Genomic DNA, 26,954 nt, shown 5'->3' with positions numbered 1-26,954 from the left:
TGAGCATTCAGTCAGATTTATTTGTGGGATGATGTGTCAAGCGTTACCCTACACGTTCCAAAGCATTTTCTTGTCACTTTCCTTATTGCAGAAAGTTGGATCTTTGCTGGTTTGTTTGTGAGAGCTCCAAATTGGCCTTAATTGCACAGCCTGGATTTGCTAGGATGTGACAGCCTGGAAGTGTCCTTAGTCTCAATCTTTCAATGGGTCAAAGCTGGCCCTACCACCAGGCAGGGTGAAGTAGCTGCCTGATGCCAGGTGTCATGAAATGGCAGTAGGTCATTAGCTGTTTAATACTGCCTCCCCCCCCTTTTTTTTTTTTACTGCGAGGGAGAGGTGCTTGTGTCTATCTGGGGGAGTCTATGCCTCAGATGCCAAAATATTTTGGCCAACCTTGGATATTCTTCACCTTTGCTGTTCTGCCTCTGGTGGCAAAGTGTCTTGAGCCAACCCTGGGCTTGATTTCAGTGACATGTTGCTGGGCCTCTCTCTAAAAATGCAGCCAAGTCCTGCTTAGTAATAAAAAATCAGTCCCTTCTCTCAAGGTCTTTTTGCCTCCATGGGAATAGTTTGAATGCTCCCACACATAAAATATATCTATAATGCATTTAGATGCTAGAAAGGTTAAAACAGAGAAAAGCCTGAAATAGGACCCTTTCCTTCAATACAGTATCTTTCCACAGGGAGAAAATATTTTTATGTAGTGAAGCATTCAAAAATATATGACCTGCATTCTGAACTGGTACAGTCCTTCGTACATACAGATTGGCTCTCAAACACAGTGTTGGTCGTTCCTGCTGAATTGACTTTCAGTGGTGCTTTGAGTACTGTGCTACCTCGGGTTAAGAACTTAATTCGTTTTGGAGGTCCGTTCTTAACCTGAAACTGTTTTTAACCCGAGGTACCACTTTAGCTAATGGGGCCTCCCACTGCTGCCACACAATTTCTGATCTCATCCTGAAGCTAAGTTCTTAACCCGAGGTACTATTTCTGGGTTAGCGGAGTCTATAACCTGAAGCATCTGTAACCTAAAGCGTCTGTAACACGAGGTATCACTGTACACATAACTTACAGTGGATCATGCCCTTTGCTTGAGAGTCTTAATCTGTTTCTAGCAATTAATTTTATTTACTCTTTGTAAATTTACACCTGTGCTTCCGGTGAACCATTCATGGAGGTCATGATATAAATTGCATCCGCAGTATATAGATACGTGATAGACCTTACATCAAAATAATTAGGATACATAAAATTACAGAAAGCTAATTAGAAATGTCTGCCAGTGGCATCTAAATATCTGCAGGCCTGAGGATAATCAGACATCTTCTGACAAATTGTTACAAAGCCTCAAGGCCACTGTTTTTGGGAAACATTTATGCTGGAGTGTTATAAACCCATTGCAATGGGCCTATTTGGCTCATAAGCATTGGATTGTATATTAAAATATTTTACCTCACCTTCCTGTCATTCCAGGCCCCTATGTTAAGTTTACAAAAAAAGAAGCAATCATTATTTTTTAGTTACCAATTATTTTATGGTTTTCTTGCTGGTTTCTAAAGGCACTGCTCTTTCAACAAGCTTTCTAATGTCTTTAACCAGTTGGTATCTGTTTCATTTGCACCAATTGTATGCATAGGCTGCTGTTTTAAACTAACCTTATAAAAGCTTTTTTAAAACTGTTTTTATATATGTAACTGTTTTGATATATGTTGTTATATTGCAAATCACTTTCTTCTTCTTTGGTGATCACTCGTAGCCAAGTAAGATTGTCTTCCATGAATACAGTTTTAACAGTTGAGTCCGTAAATGACTGTGGAAGCCAATTCTGGATCCACACATCCTTCCACAGTGGGGACATAGGTTTCCGGGCAGGAGTTGATCACGGTGTGGATTTGCCAAACATGCCTTCCTCTTAGCACATTTCTCCCTTTCATCCTGAGTTTGAGCATCTTCAGAACCCATGACACCTTTGGTAAAGACTGTTCTCCAATTGGAGCACTCGCAGGCCAGTGTTTCCCAGTTGTCGATGTTTATACTACATTTTTAAATATTTGCCTTGAGAGAGTCTTTGATCCTCTTTTGTTGACCACCAGCATTACGCTTACCATTTTAAAGTTCGGAATAGAGTACTGTAGTTGCTTTGGAAGACGATAATTAGGCATCCGAACAACATGACCAGTCCAACGAAGTTGATGTTGGAGAATCATTGCTTCGACACTGGTGATCTTTGCTTCTTCCAGTACACTGGCATTAGGATGCCTCATGCTAAGCGATTCAGAAATGAAATGAATAATAATAATAATGAATCATCCAGGAACAGAATATGTTTATAGATTAGTGAATATTTTGAATTTCATAAATGCTGAACATTCCTCTATTGATGGACCCTTCCAGAGTCCAGATAACATATTTTATAATGCATTCAGTGTGAATTGCTTGCACAAATCTTACACAGAGGCTAGGCTATGTTCTGTCTTTATTGAGCACTCATTCTGATTTGTTTATATTACGGTAACATAACAGTGACCATTCTTCCTGATTTGCTTGCAGGGCACTTACATGTCTTCCCATTAATCATTGTTCATCCCACATCTTTCCATGTTTTTCTGCACTTTCCTAACAACGAAAAGTTAATTTTCTTAAGAACAAAAACTGAAGGTGGGATTCTCCTAATGAGTCCTGTCAGAGGAAACCCAGCACAAGTGTGTTTTATTGTGCAATGGGGCTGTCATCTTGCGTGCCCCTAACATTGGCATAGTGTGTAGGGCCGTGGTTCCCAACATGGGGCACACACCCCACAGGGAGGCAATTTGAATATTAAGGGGGGGCTATTTGAGAATTAGTTATTAATAGTGAATGGCCTTTCAGGCTTCCTCCACGTGAATAGGAGTTCACTTTTTGAATAATAAGAATTATATGTCACGGGGGGGGGGATAAGGATTTTAGAGATGCTTAGGTGGGGCATGGCCAAAAAAAGGTTGGGAACCACTGGTGTAGGGGGAGGAAAGTAGAGATTGTTCCATTTGGCAAGGTGAAATGCTGGCCCTGGCAGAACAATTACCTTAGTGAGGCACTTAATTCCTCTCAGAGCATTTGCTTTCATCGTACAAACCCAAATTTGTGCTTGAACCCTCCCACAAGATTGGGACAATCTGAAGGCACCTTTGTGTTAGTTTTAGTGCCACCATATCGAGACCATAACACTTTTTTCTTTCCAAGCCAGATACTCTTCCGACTCTGCCTTTATTTTGTCTTCTCAGTTTGGTTAATTAATGAGCTTTACAGCAGTCTAATTCCCAAAATCTTTTGTTGCTGAGATTTGTGACATCACAAGTCTGCAAGCTTTATCCTGCTGCCTAGGGAGGGGGAAGATAATCTATTTCTAGCATTCACCTTGCTCAAGTTCCAACTCTCGTTAAGCTCCGGCGCTGCCACAGCTCCCCATCAGTGGCTAGTGGGTTTTCTGCCAGGATTATGTTCTACGCAGTTGTATTCGCTTCGTTTCACTTCACTTCACTACTACTGATAAAGCCAATGACCACAGGGAGATGGGAAATCAAGTGAGAATGGCTTTCCACTTGTGAGCGTGACCTGAAGCTTTTGCCAAAACGTTGCTTGTCTCCGATAAGTTTCTGTATACCTTTGCATTTGAAGAGTTCGTTTCGCTTCCTGTCTGTGCCACTCATCCACTCTGTTTCCTTTCTGGAGAACCCTGCCTTAGGCAAAGCCTGATCAGATGCAATAAAAGTCAAGGTTCTATTAAGGTTACATACCTGTAGAAGAGGGAATTTCAGCAGGTGCAAGTTGTCATCCCGTAGTATTGCAGGAGTGTTAAGAGCAGTGGACTTGTAATCTGGTGAACTGGGTTTGACTCCCTGCTCCTCCACATGCAGCTGCTGGGTGACCTTGGGCCAGTCACACTTCTCTGAAGTCTCTCAGTCTCACTCACCTCACAGAGTGTTTGTTGTGGGGGAGGAAGGGAAAGGAGATTGTTAGCCACTTTGAGACTCCTTAGGGTAGTGATAAAGAGGGATATCAAATCCAAACTCTTCTTCTTCTCTTCTTCAGGTCTTCATGGCTGCCATGATGACGATAGGGCTGTCCCAACACGTCAGTGGCCCACCGCATGTGGCAGGCCACATTCTGGACCTTGTTTCTTCAAATGGGCAAGAAGAGGGTGATCTGAATGTGGGGAATATTGACATCAGTCCCTTGTCATCGTGGGGAAGCAGCATCCTGCGGGGCTCTCCTGCCACTCACTTCCTCCTCCTTCTCACTGGTGGTGGTGGTAATGGTGGTGGTGCAGCCATCGCTCTTCCTTTCTTCACAGCACTTCCACCCAAATTCTCCTCGGCAGCAGCCCTCGTGGTGGCCCTCATTTGCTGTCTTGCTCACTGGCTCGCTCTCCCCTGCATGCAGCTGGCACGACAACAAACTAGTGCAATTACAGAGAGAAAACAATAAATAAAAAAGAACATCTGTAACCGTGTACATGTCTGCCTATCTGTCCTTCTCTGAATATATATATATATATATATATATATATATATATATATATATATTTCGGGGGGGGGGGGGTATGAGGCCCTGGAGTTTGCCCCCAAAGATCTAGACTTAGCTGCACTACTACTTATCTCACTTATTTGTTTTTTGTAAATTAGTCCGCTTTCACTACCAGACTATGGATTACATTCTGGTCTAATAAAAAGTACCCCCTCCCTCGCCAAGCTTCTACTGTGTTCTCTTTCCAAAGTATATCATGCTTCCATAGCATGCAGGCCTTGAATTTTCCTTAATTGGCTTGGGAGCATTGCCCGTGAGGAATTTCTCTCATCAGTTTGTAGGCATAGAGACCTGCTATTGATAGTGAGGAAGTGGAAACTACCATGTCTCTTCACTATTATGTGAACACCGATGACTAGGTTCATGCATTTGATCTTCAGTCTCATTGACCATACTTTCTGCCTGCCATCATTGATATCCCCATCCAGCCTGACATGCAGTCTAGCAACAAAGCCTTTCCCTGTGCATATATTAGCTCCAGTTGATGATAATGCCAAAGGGTTGTCTTCCATCATTGTCTGCATGCAGCTTTCTGCGGCTGTCATATCTTATTCGTGCTGCAGGGCTGTTCCTTGCTCTTGTGCGAGGGCACTGGGGTTAGCTGAAGCCACAGTAGCTTAATGAAATGTAATCTTTTCTGACATCTGTAACATCTGCATCATGGCAAAGCACACCTCCATCGCTCAGATATGAAGGAGCCCAGATTGTGAAGGAGTCTGCCCCAGCCTGTTTAGAGCCCAACAGGCTACAAAGTGAAAAGGTGTTTGTTACGCTGCTGAATTACCATGTATACAAATATTTAAATGCATAGGCTGCCCTTCCACCGAAGGACTCTCATTTTTTAAAAAAAATAATATTTATTGCTTTTACAACAATTTAAACACTTACAAAAGAAAAAACAAAGAAAAAACAGTACATTATAAAACAGTACAAAAACACTACATAAAAATTAACAAAACAAAACAAAAACAATTTAAAAACACATCAAAAGAAAGAAGAAAAAAAAGGAAAAAGAAAAAACTTCCAATATCTTATCTTTCTTTCACATATTTCCACGGCCTCCTCACACCTCCCTTTTTGTATTCCACTTCTATTAATTATTTCAGCAATTCCTTACCATCTTCCCCTGTTTTCTATCCTATAATTATCTTAACACCTTTTAACCTTATTTTCCTTTAATACTCTATTAATCTATTTATACTTAATTCCTTATAACATTTCTACTGAAGCCATATAATTTCATTCCAACATTCTTCAAACATTCTTCATTAATTTTACAATATTTCTATAAATATTCTTTAAACTTTTCCCAGTCTTCTTCCACCGACTCTTCTCCCTGGTCTCGGATCTTGCCAGTCTTTTCCGCCAATTCCGTCTAGTCCATCAACTTCATCTGCCATTATCCAACACTTCAGTGCTTTTAAGAGACAGCCATTCTCTCAGCCAGCAAAAAGCAGGTGATTCACAACAAAGTTTAGGTGTCTGGCAGGGCAGGTCCACCTCCTTCTTTAGCATCCGTCAATATCTTAAGTTTTACTCGAGGCTTCCTGCCCTGCCAAACAAATCCAGGAACATCCCTCTGCCACCTCCTGAAACAATCCCTCCCATCCAAAACTTGCACTTTTTGACACAAAAGCAACATCCCCAGCAACACAGCAACCCTCATCCCCACCACAACAGCTCGGCCCAACCATAACAACTTCAGATTTGTCCATATTTCCCAATCCCCCTTCTCTTCAATCCAATGTCCTTCACAGTTACCCTTAAGTAAATTCACATTTTTGGCGGTCTTACTGACCCCCCAAAATCTCTCTTTCTCAGCCAATGTTGATCCTGTCTCCCCCTGAAGCTCTGTCAAACTTTCCTTTCCCAGTTCTGGTGGGGTTCTGATCCTCAAATTCATCTGTTTTTCTTTAAGCTCCATCATAGCAAATGTCAGCTTATGTTCATCAAGTTGCTTTTGAATGTATGGGGCTCTCTCACACTCCAATTGTGTTGGTTTACATTCAGCAGCAAAGGTTTTCTCCCTGACTTCATCCGCAGTTTGTCGTATTAAAGTAGATTCCTGTGTCAATTTCTGGGTGGTTTCTGTGTTGGTGTTCACCTTTTGTCCCAGATTATTTAAACTTTCTACAATTAAATCAATTTTATTATTTGCAGCGTCCGCTTTCACATTCATCACTTCTGTTTTCTTGTGAAGCTGTTCCAGCGAGTCATTTATTTTCAATAATGCGACCACTAAGGCCTCTTCTGTTAACATTTCATCTGTTCTTTCCTTTCCATTTGCCATAACACTTAAGAGATTCAAGGTCAATCCCAGAGTCACACAGTTTTTATCTTGCAGCTGGAAACTCCCCTAACCCAGCTCTTATAAAGTAACCAATTTCAGAAACTTCCACTAGGGGGAAACAGTTTCTATTTATAATAGTCAACAATGTCATCTTTAAGCGCAACTCGTACAATCCAAAGTTAGTTTCAGTTTTCAGTTACTTTATTACTCCTTTTTAGAAGCAGTCAGAGACAGTAGAAACAATATATCTCTCTTACTCTGCTAGCTGTCAAGGAACATTCTAAGTGCTGTCAATGAACATTCCAAAACGTCAGTCCTACTAGCCCGTTTCCAGGGTCAGAGTGGCAGTATTTTAACTTTCTTTACTCTCTCCTACAGGCATACTCAGTCCACAACTTCCCCCCTCTTCTCCTGCCTCCAAGGGGGATTTTATACTCTTTGCCGATGGAAATTTAATCTTTTACAAAAGGCTTTCCAAGACTTCAGCTTACAGACTCCTTGCCTCAGTCTATTTACAAATAGGGAAGGCGGACTTCCTGTTTTGAACCTCCCCATTTCGATACCAAATTAAACGTTTAAAATCCAATTCTCCTGTATCAGCTCTACTCACGGGTAATTACTTTGGAGTCAAATTGTCCACAGGAAAAAGTCAGTGCTCTCCGGCAACAGCTATGCGGCTTCACTCCATGGAAGAAGCAGACGATTTGAAGCACCGCGCCACTCACCCCATGTCGCTCCGGGTCCCCGAAATCAGGTTCCCCCGCGAGTAGGGGAGGCGCAAAAGGTGCCCGCCGAATCCCACGTTCACAGGCTTCTCCTGCCTGTGATTTTTACGGGTCTCCGCCTTTGCCGCGGCGGTACAGACCCAAATTCCCGCGGGGCAAGTTCCTCCCGATCAGAGGAACTCCGCCATTGCCGGAGGCACCAAGCCGGAAGTCCCCACCGGAGGACTCTCAAAGCAGCTGACAACCATCTAAAAATTATGAAGCTCAATCAGATAACAGCAATGAACTAAATAAACAAGTAAAATCCTTCACAATACAAAACACACACAAAGAGAACACCAGGAGTCACATTAAAAGAAAGAAAAAAAAGAAAAGCAACAAAAATCCACTATCATAGCAGCAGAGCAATCAGGGACTGGATAGTTGTCCTAGATCAAAGTGTCCTTAGAATAATATATCCTTTGGCAAATTATTAAGGAGGCAGCCAAGCGACAGAGCATAAAGTGTAGGTGCCACAGCTGAGGGTGCTTCCAGACTGTCATTCTTTTCAGCTGAGATTTGAGGACTCAGCTAGATTGGTAAAGAAAAAGCCTGGCGTGCTCTGGTCCATGGGGTCATGAAGAGTCGGACATGACTAAATGACTAAACAACAACATGTGATATAACACTGTGACACCAGATGGCATTGTGGAGTCCCATCTTTCCCTACTGGATTTCCCTGTATGGATTTACAATGCGTTTAATTGAATCGCTTCTTTAACGTGTCTAGATCCAGCCACAATCACATACCAGCAAATCCAACTGAACTGCTGCTTCTCTATGAACTCCCTATCAACCACTCTATGCAGGGGGTTGGACTAGATCAGGGGCTGTCCACCTGGTCCCTACCGCCCACTAGTGGGCGTTTCAGGATTCTGGACTAGATGGTCCCTTCCAACTCTACAATTCTATGATACAATTCTATGATACCTCCACCCTGACTGGCCACTGGATCCTACTGGGCAGGAAGCAGTATATTAGGGCTTCCTGTTTCAGCAGAGTCTTGCTCTAGCAACGAGGTCCTCCTGAGCTTTGATGTCTTCTTGCATCCTTGCACATTTTGCAGCTTACTCCTCTGTTCTGCCTGCCAGTTCGTTCTTCGATCCTGACGTACTCTTTGATATTGACCACTGGCAGGCCCTATGGCTCCTGCTGCCTGTCTGTGACCCAGTCCTCCACCTGCACTATGCTGATAATAATACTGATTTCACCTTCTGTGATTGTTATTACAAGAATGGCCAAGATACTCCCTGAGCTCCTTGGTGGAAGGAGGATATAGAAATGTTAATGGATTGACAATGAAACACTCTGAATGCTCCAAAGCAGCATTGCTATAAGTTTTTTTGGGGGGGTAGCGCGGGTAGCGCTGTGGTCTAAACCACAGAGCCTAGGGCTTGCCAATCAGGTCAGCAGTTCAAATCCCCACGATGGGGTGCGCTCCCGTTCTTCAGTCCCAGCTCCTGCCCACCTAGCAGTTCGAAAGCATGTCAAAGTGCAGGTAGATCAATAGGTACCGCTCCGGTGGGAAGGTAAGCGGCATTTCCGTGCACTGCTCTGGTTCACCAGAAGCGGCTTTGTCATGCTGGCCACATGACCCGGAAGCTGTCTGCGGACAAACGCCGGCTCCCTCAGCCTACAGTGCGAGATGAGCACCGCAACTCCAGAGTCGTCCATGACTGGACCTAATGGTCAGCGGTACCTTTACATTTACCTAGACTCCCCAAAACTCCTGGAAGCAGGAAATGGTTAGAATTCAACCAAGTCCCATGAGTTTTTGGATGTGGCAGGGATTCAGTTGCTGAGTATGGCTGAGTTGTTAAGCAAACAAAGTCAGGCGCCATTTGCAGAGACTCTGTACCAGGCAGCAGAGGGCTGGGTCCCCTTCTTCAGCTCCGTGTTAGTTAGCAGAGTTGCATTTAGGATTGCCATTTGCCTGATGTGAACTGGGGGGGGGGGGAGTCAGTTTGCAAGTGGCAGCAGGTTGCAGAAAGGGGGGTCAGAGCACCACGTTGGCTGACAGTTTGAATCCAGGACTGTGGCCATGGAAGAAACAGGACCCACCTGGAGTGTGCTATTGGAAGCACCTCCATCATAGGCTCGGGTTGTATATATGTGTAAATAAACCATATATCACAAAGACACCACTGTCTCCTCTGTACCTCATTTTTCCAAAAGGAAGCGCAGACCCTGGTTAAGGGCACCTGGAGCTCCCTGAAATCTCGCACTGCTATGGAGATCGGGGGTGGCATGTAACAATATAAATCCTAGGACTATGATGAGGGTGATTAATCGAGGCACTCAGGAAGCATAGTGGAAATTGGTTGCATTCTATTTTTTCCCTAAGAGTGGAAATATACGAGCCGTGAGTTCTGAAAAGGAAGCAATCAAGGATGAGGAAGGAAACTGGCGAGCAAAGACGAGCTGTTGAATGTTTCACAAAGTGCTTATTCCGTCACTTTTTACAGCCAGTACTGATAGGATATACAGCCTACAAGCAGATTTAATGCACAGAAAGCAATGCTTCTTATAGGCATGCATGAAATAGATGATCCATCTAGAGTAGTTTCCCTTCCCCACCCCAGTTCTCTTTGCCGAATCATCCTCATGTCTGCTCGTTTGGAAATTGCCATGATCATCCACACTCATTCACTGTCTCCCATGACATGTGCGTAATCAGTTCCATAGCCTGTTCCCTTCCCTCATTCCCCATTTATATCAATGTCACCTCACGTTCTTTAATATTCCAGGCAAAAATTCAGCTTCTAAGCATTTTGGATGCCATATATTCTCCTCCAAGCTACCTGTATAGCATACAGGCTTTTTTCTGTCACCATGAAAAACAGCTTCGCAAAGGCCCATCAGCAGTCATAGTGCAATTCCTCTACTCCTTCCAATTTCTGTGTCCTATTTGCTCAGCCCGACATATTTATTACTAGTTTCAGTCTTGCATGATCAACCTATCTAATGTGCTGTGCAGTGCAAAGCAGTAGGGAGAACTCAATAAAGGCAAGTCAGGAGTGCCAAGCTATTCCTTGGGGCTTTAGAAAAGGGAAACACTGCAACCATGAGTTTGTTCCCCTGCACTATGCTAACAATATGCCTGCCGATATTTCTTGCTAAGGAGCAAGCCCAAGATTACTTGGCATTGGATACTGAGAGATTTTCATTATTTACAATGGGAGATGGTTCCCTTAATACCTGCAGCCAAGTGTGTAAGCTCAAAGGGATGTGGGTTTTTTTTCCTGAAGAAGGTGCCAATTTAAACAGAAGGAAAAGGATGTGAGACAGGGGACTGAACCTCTCCTGGGACCAAGAGGAAAAGCATAAATTTTCACTTGTAGAGTTTTGTACTAGCCCCAAATGCCAAGTGAGTCAAAACAGATATAGCATTGGGTGTTAGAACTTAAGTCTACAATTCTAAACTTGAAACTAAGTTTCGCTGAAATCAGGCTAATGTGCATAGAAACTGTGCTTTTTGTTCCATAAACACTACCTGAAGATTGGCACAATTGGAAGCTACTCTATGATGTGCTTTTGTTTATATTTTTAAATCTGTTTTCAGAACTGGTGGAAATGCAGAGCAGAGAGAACCCCCAGTGAGATGGAGTCAACTTTTGCCTGGGTTACCTTGATTTTGCCACATGTAGAATGTAGTTTGGCTTAGTTGCTTGAGTCCTTTGGCACTGCAGCATATCTACATTGCCTCTTTTCTACGTTTGTTGAAAATTGCAGATTCTACATTGCACTGATCATGCAGGTTAATCTTTCAAGAGATTAATATATGAAGCATCCAGTCTTTATGCAAGGGGCTGATCTAGGTAACTTTTAGATACACCAAACAATGATTATGCATTTTCTTTTAACAAGGCACAAGACAAGACTATGACACAATTCATGCAGGAACAATTCAATTAGTGTGATCATGTTGATCATCCAGAGATCCAGAAACAGGATGCTCTCTTTTGTTTACAGTGTGGGGATACAGAATCACAGATAAATGTTGACCATGTAAGAATTCCTTAACAACGAATCCAGTGGCTGAAGGCATGAAACAATTTGTGTCCATTTCAAAGCATGGTCAAAACCAAGAATTTTTGGAAGTGAATTTCCTTGTAGGGATCATGGTTTGATCTCCTCTCCTTCTGCATTATTATATTTTATAATTATCCTTTAAATTAAAACCTGTACAGTGGGGAAAGAAGCAGGGTAATCATGAGAACATATGAAAGGGTGTGAATGTTCCTTTCAGTGCTCCAAAACTGATATGTAGTAACCACTGCTGCTGTCTCAGGCACAACAGAAAGAGATAGGGCGAAAGTAAGCTACTAACTAGTACAAGCCACTAACTTGCTCTCCTAACTAGTACAAACCAAAAACTTAGAGATAAGAGAAATCACAGGTGTCAACACATAATGGAATTGGTTTTTTTTCCCCCTTGGAAGAGTATGTGAACTCCATTGGGCAAATTCCAAGGACCACCAACGTTGTCCCTAGGCAGAAGCTGGGAGTGCTCCTAAAGTAGTAGGAAAAGCAACCCCCTTAACCAAAGTGCTGTTGATACATGTTATCTCCCTGGATTTGTTATTGAGTGTTGCTGAGAAGCCCAGCGTCTCAGGGTAGCTGTACACTGGATCAGCTCTGCTTAAAGTCCTACCTTCAATTATCTCTAGACACTGACATATCATCTGGTCTCAACACTTGGTTAAAGTGGATTCCTCCTGTGGAAAAGAGGTCCTAAAATGTCCAGGAGATTAATAATACTGCTTAGCATTTATAGTGTGTGTTCTGAGTGTTCAAAGCATCTGACATGCATTATGCCATTTACCCTGACAATACCCAATTAGGGCAGGTCAGTATTGTTATCTCCATATTGCAGATGGGGAGTTGAAGCTGAACAAAAGTGTCATGCTCAAAACTACCTAGTGAGTTCACAGCTCAGCAGAAGATATTTTGGCTGAGGAGCTCAGTCCAATGGGCCCACTAATACCAGGCAGGTGCTTTGTGTAATGTTGCAATCCTATGCATCCCCATCCCCAACAGCAAAGCAGAAGGCACACACAACTCCCCCTACTTGGTGGGCCTCAACCATACAGTTCCTGACTGGAAAAAATATCAAGAGCCACAACTTCTCCTTCCACAGTAGAGAGGCAGGAGTGGGAGATGCAATTTAGCAATGCAGGTAAGAACAGATGTGTAGATTGTTTGGATTTTGGCAAAGGCATTTTAAGAAACTGCCTAGGCAAACTCGCTTCCAACGCCGAGCGACAGCTGAGTCTTTGAAAGGCAGAAAAGATTTAATCAGTGAGTGATTGTCTATGGTCTTTACACAGTTGTGATTACTTTCCTTGAGAGCAGCACCTCTGAAATCCCTCTGGGTGATTATAATAATGCAGCCTTTAGTATTTGTGCTTCTTTTTGACTCTGATCCCATCAAAGGACCTCAGGCTGTGCCTCCCCCCCCCCAGCATCTGTTTACTTAGTACCTATGAAAACCATGACACTCTTTCCAATATCTTTTCTTGAGATCATTATTAGCTTTAGTAAGTCTTGTTCAAAATACACTCGTGCACTGTTATTTTACCAGTAAATGTCTTCAGGTCTGCTTGGATGAACTGATTAAAAAAATAATAAGCTGGTTTCCAACCCAGCTGCAAAGCTGAGACTACCTTGGTTGCCCTCACCACTTGGGTGGGCTACACCAGGACATGTTTCTTTTTGACCTTTCAGTGAGTTTCAGTACCAGCAGCTATTATATCCCTTTGGGTCAATTAGCAGGACTGAGGCAGGGACATACTGTTTTGTGTTGGCTGAAGAGAAGGTCCCAGATGGTGGTGTTAGGAAGGTGCCCTGAGGATCATCTGGTCCAACCCCATGCAAGGCTGGAATATGCAGCTGTCTCATACAGGGATCAAACCTGCAACCTTGGCATTATCAGCACTACACTCCAATCAACTGAGCTATCCATTGGATTAACTCGTTATTGCTTTCTGCTAGCTAACAGGTTAGTGTTGTAACCTTAGATCAGGTGACAAATGTATTGGGTTGCAAATCTCCGTTTTAAAGGGAGTTGCTTTTGAGTCTTTCATCTCAAACTCTGTGGAAGTAAGGAAGTCTAAATGACCCTCTCAGTGAGAGAGAAAACATCTCCAGGGAAAATGGATGCTGTGGGAAAGATAGACCTTTGCTTATAGGTCTAGTTAGATCATTTCATATTTTCTAAGGTGCTAAGCCTGTGCTGGACAGAGCAAGATATTGTATGGATATTTTTGGATGTATCATTTGATGTGTCTGTTTTGTTTTGAAGAATTCTGCAAGTAAAAGTTTGAATAATATTTTTATGGATCTGGACAATGATTTCTTCCAAAAGGAATCAGTTATTATGCTTCTAGTTGCTTCAAGCTGTGCAATATTAGTATCTGCAATATTCTGCATGTAAAGGATGCGTTTCACCACTGAGCTGTGGTCCATCCTCTCAGGTATGAGCCTGCCTGAGAATGTCATTACATTAGTGAAGCTGTGCTTTATGGCCTGCTGAATTGTGGTGATGAGCACAAAAGACAGGCCTTTTCAGCTTTGGCACCCAGATTGTAGTTTCTCACTGAACCTAGCTACTATATCTTACCTGACAGTTTTCAATGACTGCAAAGCTGAATATTTCATAAACAGCAGCTCTTGTGTTCAAGTCAGTTGCTGGATTGGTAGTACAAAACAGTGAGCTAAAGCCTTTTACGTTGAGATCTTTCCCAGTCTGCATCAGTATTGGAAATGTTTTAAATATGTTTTTATTGCTTGGACTTTGCCAATGTGGACTCATTTGGGTGGAAGGATACTTCATATTAGAGAGGCGGGGGGAGGGAGGTGTGGCTTGAGAAGACAACTCAATGGTAACCAGGCCTTCTCAAGCGTTGCTTCCGTTTTTGAAATGATCTTACTCATGGTAACATCATAACAATTTCATTTACCTTCTTGAATGGACATTTGATTCTTTTTTGCCATCACTAAGATTTCAGCCATCTCCCTTTAATTCAAAGGCCTCTACTACTGCAGCATGTGGAGGTTATAAATCTTTCCATACTCCTCCTCAGGGAGGGGGCATAATGGGCACTCTAAAGACTCTGAGATGGCGGAAGCTAAGAAGAGTGAGGGGATGGCTCATCAAAGAGGCCCCTGGAGAAGTATTTGCCTTTGTCAGCTCTTGAAAGATGACCGGCTGTTAGATTAATCGTCCATAAAATATCATTTAGGCCATAGCGGTTTAGCTAAATATGTGGTCTTAAGAATTTCCTATGTTCCCCTTTTGGTTTTACCACAGATAAGAATAAAGAACCCAAGTTGGATATATCAGCTTTTTTATTGTGTATACTTTGAAGAGGAATATTCTGTCAAATATCCTGTCATACAATTTTACTGCATTTTATTATGAAAGTCATAACCACAGACTGGCCCAATATTCACCGTCTCACTTGACACACATTTACCCTAACAAGCAAGTGTGACTCTAGTTCATTTGAGTTAAGCTGCTAGTGGAAAGTGACAGAAAAAGAGCAGTCCATGGTTGATGTCAAAACCAATGCTGCTTTGCTCGCTCCTTTACAGAAAGTCACTGCTGATCATTTCATAGCACTCGTGTGGATGGAAGATATGAGGAAAACATCACACCTGGATCAGTATGATGCAGATATACAGAGGAGGCCAAGACTCACTCCAAATAACATTTAGTGATCAGGAAAGGCACTAATTCCCACCAGCTGTTGCAAATGAACAGGGCGAGGTCTAGGCACTTTGTAGACTTGTTATGGTAACTGTTAATGAGGTAAATCTTTGCTGTCACTTCAGATTTACGCATGGGAAACTGAGCCTGATAAATAGAGCATAGAGCGCTTTCAGGTCTAACACTCTGTCTGAACAGATTGCATATTCTGTTTAGTAGATTTTATTTAAGAGATTGCATGGTATCTTCACAAGGTGGTGCACAACATGGCCAATGACAAAAAACAAAAACACAATATAGGAATGTCCGCAACATTAAGCAGCAATAACAATAGGACCACATTAAAATTAGCAGTAGAAGATACAACAGTTAATAAAACACAAATGCAGACCAAAACCAGAAAGCCAACAAATAAGGGGCTATATGTATTTCCATGTGTACCAGCTGAAGTTTCCAAATGGCCTTCCATGGCAGTCCCGTGTAGAGCACATTAGAGTAATCTAACCAGGCCATAACTAAAGCATCCGTGACGAAGCCAAATGGGAGGCATGGGAACTGCAATTCAGCAACATCTGTACACATGATGTACTTGTTAAAACCATAGGCTCATATACTAAGAGGAAAAAAGAAGCCAAATTCTCCAGTTCTTTGGACTTGATCTTACTGCTACCCAAGATACAGACGTAGAAGCTGTTCCCACTTGCAATTGTAACAAAGATCCATATCCCCGCCCCCACAAAAAAACTAAATGTGAAAAGCTTTATTGTCCTGAACTGCTACTAAATTGAGCCGACCTGCCTTGCCTATAATCAGACTGTAATATTGTGGTGGTTATGCAGTTAAACATTTGTCCAAGCCACAGCCCTGCCATCTGCTCCATATAGAAGGTCACCCTGCGGCTCGCTCCCATTTCTCATCTCCTTTATTCCCGAAAACAGGGAAAGGCCTATTTGAACTATTGTTAATTAAACATTTATGATGAATGAGGAAAAGAACTTAAGGCCGTGGCGGCAGCATTTCTAATCTGCCCTTTTTCAAGGCAGAGACTCAGTGGTGAAAAGAGTAAGCTGTTCCTCCCTGAACGCATAGTAGCCACAAGCAATATAGTGCACATCTATGGGAAAGTTGGTAGCATTTCTCTGCTGGGGAGGGAATGGAAGTTTTATGGAGCTAGGCTAATGGACGGTTAGGAAGTAATGGACGGAAACTAGGTTTGCAGAACTACAAATATGTAAATGCTTTTGAGCTTTGTTTGTTTTAGTTCCTCATATTATCACATTCCTCATAGTTCTTCACCCAAAGCAATCCTACTCAAGCATGAGGTTAATAATTGTTTGTTCTTGGTTTATGTTGTTAAACAAAAGGCGTTGCTAAAAGGATGAAGAAAAATCTGTGCTACGAAGGAAATTTAACACAGCCCCTGAGCACACTAGGAGCTTGCTTTGGGTTAGTGTGCTGCTAAATTGCACTTGACTTGCTCCTCTTGCACTAAACCTCTGGGAATTGTGATCCTTGTGGTGTGAAGAGAACTGGAAATTAGACCAATTTGTATGTGTACATATAACAGGAGCAAATTATTCTCTCCCTTTTTGGCACTTTTTAAAAAGCATGCTCAAAGTAGCTGTTTTCATTTGGAAGACAAGTAGTTTTCCTCTTACTGCAATTAGCTGGTGCAAAGGATCTTAACTCTGTTCAGGACTGTGTCAGCCACCTTCCCCTTATGCCATGGTCCTCATCTATCTTCATCTCCTCTTTCATACCAGCTCTGCCCCCCTCCCCCCTCTTAAAGCACTCACTCCAGAGCTAAAGACATGAATGGCATCACACATAGTTTAACCATCCTTCGCACTGCAGTTGCTTAACCAGACTTCACCTGTGCATGCTACAGTAAGGGAGCAGCAGGCATCCTTGGAGGAAACTGATAATCTAGGCCCATTCCAATCTTGGTTCACACCCAGATTCAGGACTGAATCTTATTTGATTGCCCTGATGGATGGCCTCTATAAAGAGAGGGGTGGGAATAATAATAATAATAATAATAATAATAATAATAATAATAATAATAAATTTTTATTTATATCCTGCCCTCCCCAGCCTAAGCTGGGCTCAGAGTGGCTAACAACAGTAAAATGATAAAACATTCTAAAATCATTTCATTATAAAATTAATTCCAATCAGATTAATGGCAACCATTGGGCTAGAGTTCTGTGAGGATCGCCAAAGGAGGGAGTCAGGCTGTGCCCTGGCCAAAGGCCTGGTGGAACAGCTCTGTCTTGCAGGCCCTGCAGAAAGATGTCAAGTTCCGCAGGGCCCTAGTCTCTTGTGACAGAGCATTCCACCAGATTGGAGCCACAGCCGAAAAAACTCTGGCTCTAGTTGAGGCCAGCCTAACCTCTCTGTGGCCTGGGACCTTCAAGATGTTTTTGTTTGAAGACCATAAGTACCTCTGTGGGACATACCAGGAGAGGCGGTCCCGTAGGTACGCCTAACAGGAATGTGGTCCTGTTGCTCTTACAAGATCTCTCATCAGCTTCTGGTACCATTGATTATGGTGTCCTGGATCATCTAAAGGAGATGGATATCAGGGGCACTGTTCTGCAGCAGTTCTGGTCTGCACTACTTTGGGGGTGGTTACAGGAGGCCACATTGGATGAGTGCTTCTCTACTGCACAGGGCTCCATATTGCCTTTGTTGATATTTAACATCTACACGATGCTCAGAGCAATCATTAGGCCAGGCTTCCTCAACCTTGGCCCTCCAGATGTTTTGAGACTACTATTGCCATCATCCCTGACCACTGGTCCTGCTAGCTAGGGATCATGGGAGTTGTAGGCCAAAAACATCTGGAGGGCCGAGGTTGAGGAAGCCTGGATTAGGCGTTGGGAAGCAAAGTGTCATCAGTATGCTGGTGATACTCAACTCTAATTTCTCTTTAACATCTCAACTGGGAATGCCTGAGAAGGTGCACTGCTGGGATGGATGAGGGCTAATAAACCGAATCTGAATCATCACAAGATAGAAGATCTGTGGGTCACTGGTTTCTGTGTTCAGGAAGCTGCTGAGTTACCTGCCCTGGGTGGGGTCACACTCCCACTGAAGTAACTAGTTTATAGTTTGTTGGTACTCTGAATGCAGCTGTCACTGGAGATGCAGGTGTCCTCGGTGACTAGGAGTGCCTTTTCCAACTTTGGTTGGTAAGATGGCGACAGCCTTGCCTAGATCAACCACAGCTGTCCATGCACTGGTAACCTCATGGTTGGATTACTGCAATGCACTCTGTATGAGGCTACTCTTGGGGGTTGGTCTGGAGGCTGTAGTTGGTGCAGAATGTGGTTGCTAGGTTGCTTGTGGAGCAAACTGCCACCAGCATATAACACTTTGCATACTCAGAAATGTGCGAAGAAGTAGGATCATGTCTGTTGGCCACAGACCCTGAAGCCAGCATAGCTATCTGTTCAGCTCCTCCACATGAGCAGGTATCTTGAGCAGCTCTAAAGTCTGAACTTAGTCATCTAAGGTCTTCTTCCTTGATGTATGCCAATATCAAAGTCAAATCTATGTCTTTATCACATATTTGCGTCCTGTCCTTGCTCCACCATGAACATAGACTGGTTAGTAGGTTAAACGGAGATACTTCTATCCCAAGATAACCCAGCAAGCTTCATGGTTGAGCAAGGATCTGAACCGGGATCTCTCAACTCCAACATGTTTTCCGTAACACCACAGTGGTCTCCTGACCAAGTGCTTTCAGCAGTGCCAAGCCTCCAGGAGGGTTCTGCATATTCCCCGTGGACATCATTCAGTATAACTTAGGAGGACCTTCTTTTTTAGCTCATCTCCAAAGCAACGTGAAAGCTTTGCCTGCCAGAGATGCCTGTCATCACAAATGAAACTCATCTCTTGGAAGTCCTCGGAGGGACGGCACTATTGAAAGTCTGACTGCTGTTCATATATTTAAAGTACATTCTCTAGCATGCTGTCCAAGGAAAAGAATCCGGTTACCAAGCAATGCGAACTGATGCCAAAAACCTGCCTTATAAAATTACCTGTGGAAAACTTTCTGTTCATGCTAAATACACGTACCAACTTGCCAATTCTCTACACAGCTGTGTCTCGTTTCCTGTTTGATGATGGCCAAGAAGAAAAGGAATTTGCCCGGTGTTTGTGTTTATAGTTAGAACTGCTCTGTATTCATTCCAGTGCATGTTCCGCTTCCCTTTACAGGTGTCCTGCAATTGGACAACCAGCAGAACACACAGGCTCCTTTTGACTTTAATTATGTTTACTAGAAGTTTGGTTATAGGATGTGGGGGAAGGCACACCTGCATCCTAGGCCTTGAACGATCCCTCTTCCTCGCATTGTTTAAAGGCAGTTCAAAGAGGCTTATCTACGGATGCTTTTGTCTCAAAGGAAATAGCATGAAGGCTTCACACATTTAAAGTTCAACTTCCTTGAATTGCTTCCTGACCACTTATAAGTGAAGTGGAGAAGCGCAGAGTTTTAAAAGATGTCATCCCAGAGAGGCAGGAAGTTTCAGGTGTGCTTTGTGCAGCAGAATGCAAATGCATCTCATTTGCTCAGGACTGAGAAAATAATAATAATAATAATTTATTATTTGTACCCCGCCCATCTGGCTGGGTTTCCCCAGCCACTCTGGGCGGCTTCCATAGAAACCAAAATAACACTAAAATATCATACATTAAAAACTTCCCTGAACAGGGCTGCCTTAAGATGTCTTCTGAATGTCAGGTAGTTGTTTATCGTTTTGACATCTGATGGGAGGGCGTTCCACAGGGCGGGCGCCACTACCGAAAAGGCCCTCTGCCTGGTTCCCTGTAGCTTTGCTTCTCGCAATGAGGGAACCGCCAGAAGGCCCTCGGCGCTGGACCTCAGTGTCCGGGCAGAAAAAGCTGGACCTGACAAGTTGCATCCTATCAGTGGCGTAGCGTGGGGGGTGCCAGGGGTGCCAGCCGCACCGGGCGCAACATTTGGGGGGGCGCGAGTCCAGAGGGAAGGGACAAGCAATCGAGGCTTGGTTGGGGTGGGGGTCGTCGTCTCCGCCACTGCTTCTGTTTCCCACGCGCCGCGCTGAGGCGAGCTGGGCGCGGCCAGGCATGCAAGCGCGGCGCCTGGCCAAGCGCTCCAGCCTGGGGAGCCGGCGCCTTAGCGCCTCGCCGTCAGCCGCGCAGCCGTTGCCCAAGCTCGTGGAGGCCGCCCTGGCGGGAGAGCTCGGCGGCCGCCCTGGAGGAGGAGGACGAGGAGGAAGACGTGGTAGTCGACGTGGAGGAGGACGACGACGACGAGGCGGAGGCGGGCGGCGGAGGAGCGGGAGGCAGCGGTAGCCCGCCGCCGCCGGCGGAGCACGCCGGGCCGGGCAAGGGCCACGTGGCCGCCCGGGGGAGCCTCAAGGTGCGTCGGCATCGCTGGGCGGGAAAAGCGCCGTCGAAGCCGCCGCCTGCCTGGGCCGGTGGGGTCGTCGTTCGTTGCTCTAGTCTCCAGGCTGCGTTCCGGAGGGGCTTCGTAGGGCGACCTCTTGGAAGTTTCGCGGGAGGCGGGCCTCGCTTGCGCCCCTACACCGGGCACAACATCTGGGGGGGCGCTCCACGGGTTAGGGGGTGCAAAATCCACAGGTTAGGGGGCGCAAATTACTTGCCTTGCCCCGGGTGCTGACAACCCACGCTACGCCACTGCATCCTATCCAGGGAACATTCACATGTCTTTAAGTCCCCAATGTGGTATGGGACTAAGCAGCCACAGCTTCTCCCACCCAGTAGATTCTTCCACCCTCTTTTCCAGGACTCCAGGTGTACTTGCCAGAGGTGGTGGGTGACAAAACTAGGAATGAAGAGAGTTAGAGAAGGCATGGTCTCCTAGACTGAGGCATCATTAGGAAATTTGAAGAAATATGAATGTCCTCTGTGTTGCTGCATGACTCGCATCCCTAGCTTCTCCTGCTGAAATTATTTGCATCTAGTGGTCATCCTAGCTGGGATTCTTGTTGTGAAACTATCAGGAACTGATTACACTGGGCAGTCCAGTTGACTTAAGATGACATAGATGGCATGCCCTCTCAATGCTTTTCAAAATGAAAGAGAAATGAGATTTAGGACTCCAATCACAGCACCAAGGTCTTCCAGTATTTTGCTAAATCCTGGGTAACAATATGAATAGCTGCCCCCACACTGTTCTGTTCTACAGACTATTTAGTCTTGAGTGCTAAGATTCATAATGTTGTATTGAGTTCCTATTTACAATAGCATCCAGTACAATTGCCCTATCTCATCTGTGCTTTCTAAAGGACCTTACACATAACGCCCCCCATGCTCTCCACCTGTGAGCTATTAACCTGTTCTATAGTTTAAATATGCAGCCTATTTAGTTTTGAGTGCTAAGATTCATAATGTTGTATGCAGTTCCTATTTACAATAGCATCCAGTACAATTGCCCTATCTCATCTGTGCTTCCTAAAGGACCTAACGCCCCCATGCTCTCTACCTGTGAGCTATTAACCTGTTCGATAGTTTAAATATGCGCGGCATGAAGAAGTCCTGAATCTTCTAACATTCAGCTTCATTGGCTGTCAATGAGTTCTAGTGTTACGAGAGATGGAAAAAACCTGTTCTCTATCTACTTTCTCTATGCCATGCATCATTTTATAAACTTCTATCATGTCACCTCTACAGGTGCAGAAACTCTTTTATTCAAACTTTGGTTCCACTGCCCACATAGGCTGCCTTTTATGTCCTTTTGCAGAGGTTCATCAGCAAAGGTCCATCATCCTTTGCAATTGAGGATTTGGTCCATGTGTGCAAAAACTGCATGTGCACATCAAGTTTCATGCCAGGCTCTGAACTGGGTGGTGGTGTGGGGAAGTCTTTTGGTCTTGCAATGTAGCTTTGGGTGTGCTAAATAATGATACCTGCTAATAGAATGTCTACTTATTGTGTAGGTGGTTATTCAGTGTCCAGTTGAACAATCTCTGCTTCAACAAAAATATGCACTTCAGATGGATGTGTTCACAGACAGAAAGTACAGTGGTACCTCAGGTTACATACGTTTCAGGTTACAAACTCCACTAACCCAGAAATAGTACCTCGGGTTAAGAACTTTGCTTCAGGATGAGAACAGAAATTGTGCGGCGGCGGCGCAGCGGCAGCAGGAGGCCCCATTAGCTAAAGCGGTGCTTCAGGTTAAGAACAGTTTCAGGTTAAGACCGGACCTCCGGAACGAATTAAGTACTTAACCTGAGGTACCACTGTAATGTCTGTCATGGGAAACTGCCACTCAAAGTATCATTGGGAAGCGTGTAGGGGACTTTTAATGAAATCCACAAAACCCACACCCTTACTCCACCCAGTTTTAGGCAAATCATGCTACCCAATAAAGATTTTTAAAAACAGTCACTAAGATGGACATCAAAAAAGGTACGGGAGCCAAGCCCCATCTAGGCCACTCCCTCCCCCAATCTGAAGTAATGAAGCAAATGATTCGTGGGGGCCTCATATATTGATTTCTCCATGGATAGAATTCCTCTGCTAAGCCATCGCCACACTGGGTGGCCTTAGGCAAACCACTTTCTCAACCGCAGTTTCTCTTTCTCTAATATGGGTCTTATAATAATCTGTTTCATAATGTTTTTGTAAGAAAGAACAGAATAAAGATTACAAATGAAGTAATAACATTCTGGTTCAAAGGCATCAACAGAGTTTGCTGCATGTCAGAGAGCCGCAAATGAGCACTAAGTGGTAGATGCCTAACCCAAGTCTTGGATAGGGACTGGCAAATTCACTTCCCAGCAAAGATATTGGCATCTCCTTATTTATACAACCAGCAAAGACCAAAGACCAGCGCTGTGTTTTCTGGCTCAGTGATCAAACTGAAAGATAAGAAGGGTTCTTTGATCTCTGTTGAAAAGATTAATGTCAATGCAGGAGGATTAGTTCACTGCAGAGCTGGAGATTAAGTTTGCAAACTTTCCCATTACTGGCTCCCTACCAGGCGATCCCAACAGGCCACCAGAACCGTCCTTTGCCAAGACCCAATCTCCCATTCACCCATGGTTTCCTCTTTCACACTTGCCATATTAAAAGAATCCTCACACAACTGGATTTTCCAATATTTTATTTTTATTTCAGACCCTCCAAGTGTCCATATTTTCCAATTTTCCAATTTCTGATTTAGAGAAGCCATCTGGTTTCTGATTTGATCCCAGAATGTCCCACTTTTCCTTAGGATGTCCCTATTTTCATTGGATAAATGTTGGAGGGTATGGAATTATCCAACCCACAATTCTTTATAGGGAACTTTTTTTTAACGTTTAATGTTTTATTATGTTTTTATATATGTTGCAAGCTGCCCGGAGTGCTGGGGCAAACCAGTAAAATTATCATTATGGAATGGGACGTCCCTATTTTCATCGGGAAAATGTTAGAGGGTACCGGTATGTTATTTTTTAAAGTAATTCCAGTGCATAGCATTTCAGTTTAACCATATGCTGCAAAGACCTATAAACATACCAAGGTAGATGTTTTTGACCATTATTGGTCTCCCTTTCTCCTTCTCCCCCTTTATCATGTCATCTCTGCTTTCTCACAACCCAGCTCAAAGATAGGCATATCTGCCTAGCCAAAACATTTCCCAAGGATAGTGGGGGTGCTGCTGTTGTTGTTGTTTTTGCTTCAGAATAACTGCCCATTAAGTGTACTAAAGTGGGGCTACTCAGACCTCAATGGCGTATTTGGCAAGCGAAATATGATTTGTGGTGATCACATGGGCTATTGCACAGTCTCCTATTTGAAGGGCAATCAGAAAGGTCAGTTCTCTGATGATTTAAAGATAAAGAACTGTAAAAAGGGAGATAAGGGAGATAAGTTCTTTAAAATAAGTGGACCATGACTTATTGTCTTCTTTCTCATACTTCTAGCCCACTTACCTGGGAGTAAGCCGTATTGAATTCAGTGACACTTACCTTTGAGTAGGCATATTTAGGATTGCAGCCTTGTTAGGGAAAAGCTTGCATTAATGGGACAATTTATTGCCTTAGTAGCAACTCCTTTTCAGGGCTTCCTGTGGACCCACAGATCTTTCCACAAACCATATAAAGGAATACAAACAAAGAGGAAGTCTTGGAAACAACCAGCTCTGGACCTTGGAAAGGTACCCCCAAAGCGGCCAACATTTGCAGTATAAGCAACTAGCAAGTGCGCCAGATGGAAAGCAAGAGAGATGTGACATTGATGAGGGTGCTGACAGGCTCTGAGTTCACGCAGTGTTCATTCATACCGTGGAGCACTCAAGCAGCTGCTATTCATACAGATAAGATATAGGCCTACCCATTTCATTTAGAAGCAGAGGTCTATATGGGCTTGCCTGCATTACTAATTTTCTATGAATCACTGCCACTCGGAAACATCTGTAATCCGTGTCCAATGTGCACCATCTGCATTAACAGAGCTTGCTCTATCAAGCAGAGTCACAGCCTGCACGAGTTAATTCACAAGATATAGCCCACAGGGCAGGAGAATCAGCAGCAAGAACTTTGGAAAAGGGTAGTGAACAGCCTTGTCTCAGAATGAGCCCAGCCATGCTAGGAAAAGCCATGTGGATATCAAAGATGTGTTTCCAATGCAGGGAGCACTAATCATATGCTGAGAGCAATACAAACAAATGGCACATCAAACAGAAGCAAGTGAGCCCGCTGTGTAGCTAAGCTTTCTCTTAGGCCTTGTTCTCACAAACAACAGATGAGACAGTAAACCTCATTTAGGCTACCATGGACTCAGTGCGGTGCTACTCATATCATTGCATTATCCTCCATATAAAAACATTTGCATATATTGATAATAGAATCAAAGAATTGGAAGGTACTTCATTTAGTGACCGCCCTGATAGGTGGCCATCCAGCATCTAACAGAGCAGAGTCTACCACTTTCTAAGTTAGCCCAATTTTACACCCTCAGAAAGTTTTTCCTGGGCTGGATCTAGACACATCAAAAAAAACGTTTCAGGAAAATGTGTTGTAGATCTCATAATGGGAAATCACGTTGCTGAAAGATGGAACTCCATGGTGCCATCTGGTGTCAGTTAAAATGCTTTTTCTTTACTAATGTAGCTGAGTCCCTGATGTTTAGTCTTAGGTTGCAAGACACACTGTAAAGGAAGGACTGAGATGCTCACCATTTCCCTAAGCCAAGTCATCACAAATCTGCTGCCAAGCATCTTCATGTGCAAGACAGCCTACCTGAGGAAGTGGAGAAAGAACCAAGGCATACACCATGAGCAGGAAAAGAGCTTTTAAAAAGCTGAGCTGCTTCTTGCAGCTCTTTCCCCTCTGAGTGTCAGGGGATCCAGTTCCCTTTCTAGCACCAGGGTTCCATGATAGGATCTTCCATGAAGTTGTCCAGTCTTGCTGATTCTTTGTGAGTAAACTTGAATGATGAGAGTAACGAATAGACTAGGATTGGTTCAGTTTTAGAGGCACAGTGCTTGGGTTTATTTTGTACTCTGTTTGTACCCTGCTTTCCCCTTACCTACTAGTTTCTAATAGTTCTAATAGTTTCCTAATTTGACTGTTGAAATGTGTATGTTTGCCAACCTCAGGGTTTTAGAATCTCCATGTGCCTGGACGCTTGGTGTTCCATCTACTGGGAGTTTAGGACTGGAATTATAAGTGACCAGCACACTCTTCTGAGGTTTGGAAGAGACTCAGAGATAGTTTGGGCTGCTGCTACACTCTGAGTAAACCACAAAGGCACAGGCTGGTCTGAGGAGTGCTGGAGCACTGGCTCAGAACCTTTAAAAAAGCCATTGCTTTAGTTCATCACCAGTTCTTCCTATCTGTGTTACAGAAGTAAGTGGGAGGGTGGTAGCAGCAACTACTGGAGAAGAAGACCCACTGGCAGTACTGCAGGGCTGTTGTGTTGCAGTTGGGCAGCAAAGGGGGTGTGAGAGGCTTTCTTGGGCGTACCCCCCCTTTGTCACACACACTAAAAAGTTTGTTGCACAAAAGTGCCATTTTTCTCAATCTGGAAGCACCCAGGACTGCAATACGTCAAGGACCGCCTCCTTCCATATGAAGGAAGTAGTGGTTGTGATCTTAGTATCTTCTCCCACAACATTGTTGGGCAGGTGTGGATTCCACGTCGACTGCCCGGACACAAACAGACACACTGCAGGATAATACAGACTCAATCTGCAATGGGGTTTTGTTTTTGAAATGAAATCAGTTTCTTTTCAGGGGCAAAAAAGATGTAGTAGATCTAGATTGTGTGTGGACCATGTAGGGAAAAAACCCAAGTACTTAGTCGGCATTGATTCTAGAATAAACTGCTGTGCATATGCAGCCTTAAGGCTGTTTCTTGTAATTTGAAGCTGCTGGTTCAGGTCCTATCTGAAGAGAACAAATGTTTCCTCCACATAGGACACAAGCAATCTAGCTGAAAAGGTAATGCTATATCCCTTTATTCATAATTTTGTAAAGTGTCATTTAGATGGATGGTGATATATAAATAAAGGGCTAGGCAATCATGAGAGAAATGGTAACCCTATTGATTCCAGTGAAAGGATACTGGACCTTGCTTTGGCTAATCAAGGAGACTGACATGTGCTTGCTTTGAACCTGCATAT

The 26,954-nt window shown here is 43.8% G+C and overlaps 2 long non-coding RNA genes across 2 annotated transcripts in view; both read right to left on the bottom strand.

Moving 5' to 3' along the window:
- Positions 1-26,954, bottom strand: part of LOC310689190 — a 606,488-nt gene that overhangs the window by 121,360 nt on the left and 458,174 nt on the right. The window lies entirely within an intron of this gene.
- The window catches only part of LOC310689185, a 94,491-nt gene that overhangs the window by 28,155 nt on the left and 39,382 nt on the right, over positions 1-26,954 (bottom strand). The window contains exon 2 of the long non-coding RNA XR_014517386.1: positions 3,774-4,435. This is a non-coding gene — a long non-coding RNA (uncharacterized lncRNA). The remainder of the gene's footprint in view (positions 1-3,773; positions 4,436-26,954) is intronic.

Source organism: Podarcis liolepis (assembly GCF_965112155.1).
Source record: "Podarcis liolepis genome assembly, chromosome: 1".
Taxonomy (NCBI): Eukaryota; Metazoa; Chordata; class Lepidosauria; order Squamata; family Lacertidae; genus Podarcis; species Podarcis liolepis.
This window is presented reverse-complemented; position numbering and strand designations above follow the sequence as displayed.